Genomic DNA, 3,496 nt, shown 5'->3' with positions numbered 1-3,496 from the left:
GCCGCGAGGGGGCCCCGCGCTGCCGCCGCCGCCAACGGCCGCGCCAACGGCTGTAACGGCGCCGSGCTGCCGCCCGTAAACAAGTGCCCCGCGCCGCTCCTCGGCCGGCCCCGCGCTGGGCCGCGCTCTGCGGAGCTCGGGGGACCAAACGCGTGAATTCCGTTGCTCCCGACGTGTCCCGTGCGCGGTGGCTGCAGGCGACGGCCTCCTGGCTGGGGTATCACGGAGGAGCCCCGGCCCTTGCCCCCGTGCAAGGGCCCTCTCCCGAAGCAGGAGGGAAGGGCCAACTGTGCATAACTCGAGCCATTGCTGGGGTGCTAAAACAGCCGCGGGGGTAACTTATTCCACTATCAGAAACGTCCAAAGTTGCGGAGTTTTGAGAGAATGAAGTAATTTGCCCAGCAGGTGGGATTAGCTCAGCGGCACAATGCTGCGGCGCCTGGAAAGGCTTTGGTTGCACGTGTTGGTGCCAATGATGAGCAAAGTTTTCGGAGAGAGAGGGTCTGGAAAGCGCGCCGAGCTTTGCAGGGGCAGTGCCAAGGTCTGGCTCCCGCCGCCCTCCTGTTGCAGATCCTCGCCCGCTCCGATGGGACGGAGCGGCTCTTGCATCGGCTGGAGATTTACTACCTGCCAGCAAAGCTGATGGGAAGACAAGTTGCTTGCAGGAGCCCCAAAACTCCCAGGTCAGGGGTGGTGTAGCTTCCTTTGGTGTATTTTAAAAAGCACTATAATTCACTGTCCTTCATCCCAGCCTGAAAGTCTGCTGGTAGCAAAGGCTCCCTGTTACTGGTGTAGGCCTGTTGCTAATGGAAATGCCAAGTAACAAATCATTATTCTGGTAAAACACTCTGAATACAGCATGCATGGATGGGTTGAATGGATTAGGACGAGCTCACTGACATACCTCAAAAAGTAATGGGCAATCAGATGTAGTCATCTGCTGCAAATCAGTATTAGACCTGGCTGTGCTCTGCCTTTTCGTACAGATTTGGAAAGTAAATGGTAAACTGATCAGGGACTGTGTTTTGTATAAACAAAACCAGTTCATACATTTAGGAAGGAACGAGACTATTGCTCATTTGCAGAAATCAGGTCGTATTAGACAAGTGTTCAAGCTATCAGGGTTCTGCTAACTAAGGGTGCCTCTGGGTATCCAACGCACTGAACTGCTCAGAAGTTTCCTAAAATCAGCCTTCGCAAAAATACCCGTTCTTTCAGCCTCAATCTGCTGGCATCAGTTTCCCAAAGCACCTGCAGGGGTCAGAGTACTGTAAAAACCCACCCCGACTTGGATGAGAGCAGTTTTTAAAAACATAGCGTTTCCTATGAGCTGGAAACAGTGCCTTTTGGTCCTATGTTTCACTGACACGGAGTACAAAGTGGGTTTTACCTTCTCTGTGTAGCGTTGCTGAGATTGTTTCTGGAATAAGGCATGGATTGATTCTAGAATAAGGCATGCAGACCCTGGGGCTGTATTTTTAAAACAATATTCACAAACCCAAAAGACTCAGGGATCAGAAAAATGATTTCAGTGCTAGCGAGGATGCTGTATGGTGCGTTACTTGAATTCAATAGCTTTATTAAAAGATGAAAAGTGATCTGATCACAGTGCATTATTGTGGAAAAATGAATTGGCCTGTGAAAAATACATAGGCATTTTTCCAGGATTTATGAACATAGTCAGCATGGAAATCCCAGACACGTTGGACTGCATGTGCAGTAGGTTCAAGGCTTCCCAGACGTGCCAGACCTACCAGTCATGTACTTTACGGATGTGCCGTATACTCAATGCACAAAGAATTCCTTGGACTTAGTGTGTCTGTTTGCATGTGTGGGAACAAAGAAGTATTAGAAGCAGTACAAAAACAGATGAAGAGGAAAGCTACGGACAGCTTAGATAAGAATGTTGTAAGGCCCTGAGAAAAAAAAAAAAGCAAACTTTTGAGCTGAGTGCCAAATGAAAGAGGCTTGAGCTTTGCGGATTACTTCCCTGCTTCACAGAGTATTTGCCCCAAAATAGCTTCATGTAAGGGAGCAAAGAAGAAACATTTGTGGAACAAGGACCAGGATTTAGGCTTCTTGTCTCCTCTTGCCTTGGCCTTTAGGTAAAGTCATGCACTTCTTTCTCATGCCTGTGCTTGTACCTCCCTTTTCTGGCCCAGTGCATCTAACTACTTTGTTGCACAGCAGCACAAGATTCAACAGGAAGGGTAGAAAATGCTGTTGCTCGGAACCTGGAGGAGTCCATAGGGATGATGAGGCATTCCTTAGACATCGCCAAATCTGATGACTTTACAAGGAAATCAGATTTCCCTGTAAGGATCCTTCAGTGCCTCTTGCTTCATCTTGATTTACTAAAGGGTCTGCTGACCCAAATAGCTTAGGAGTAGGCTCAGCTATTGAAGTAAATTCCAGTTCTAAAGTTCTCCTAGAAATAGGCTAGTAAATACTGCTAAGCACAACTGTGGGAAGAAGAAAAGCTTTCTGAGAAACCGTCTGTAGCAGCTGAAATTCCCTGGACATTTTTTTTCCTGGGATGTATTGAAGCCACATGTGGCTCAGCTGGATGAAGTGGCAGTAGCAACGTGTGTGTGTGGGTGGACTGTCACTGGGCTCTCCTGGACATCATCTAAGTTGGGGCTGTTGCAGAAACAGGCAGCGCTAGTGAGAAGGCTGCTGCCCCTGTCCTTAGCGGCTTGCTGCTCTACTCACTCTCCTCGTTACCAGAAAGTCTCCCTAAATAGGTGTTCAGAGTAAATCTGAGTAGTAAATTAAGTTGATACTCACAGCAATGACAACTGAAATACAGGATTTCATTTTATAACATAGGCTCAGTGAAGATAATATTTCTAATACTGAAAATACAAATGTTTTACTTCTTTTTCTAAATAAAATATCCAGATATCTTTAATTAAAAAGTTTGTTTTGACTGCACATATGTATGTTAGTAAGTCCTTATGTATCTGAATTTTGGGAATAATGCTAAATTTGTCCTGAGTTCTACACAAACTTTTTGTTTCCTTACTGTCTCTCATTGTATCTTTGTTGCACATTAATTTTCCTTTTTATTCTTTACTTGGTTAAGGTGATTTGTGTCTGCTTTGTAGCAGTCTCTTGACATAAACTGTTCCGCAAACAGCGTACACACATGAGCAATCTCTGCTAGCAGAAGAAAGGATCGAGATGAAACCTGCCGCTATTACAAGCAGTGCTGAATCAGCCTAAACACAAGAGAGTTAATTTCTCTTTTCTTCACAGAGATATCATGGGCTTGTTATATTAGTAGCTGCAAGGTGTTCCAAAACTTTTAAATGGAAAATTATATCAAATTGGGAAACTGAATATGAGAATTCATTCTAATAATAATAGAAAACTTTTTAAGAATTCTTTTGAACCAGCACGATTCATCATCATCATAATAATAATAATAATAAACCCATCAGATAGTCTCTGTTTACTGTGCAGTCCTCTAAACCTTTCCTCCCTGTTGACTTCA

This window comes from Nothoprocta perdicaria, unplaced genomic scaffold (assembly GCF_003342845.1).
Source record: "Nothoprocta perdicaria isolate Ctin4 unplaced genomic scaffold, notPer1 scaffold_73, whole genome shotgun sequence".
NCBI classification, from domain to species: domain Eukaryota; kingdom Metazoa; phylum Chordata; class Aves; order Tinamiformes; family Tinamidae; genus Nothoprocta; species Nothoprocta perdicaria.
Note: the sequence above shows the minus strand (reverse complement) of the source record.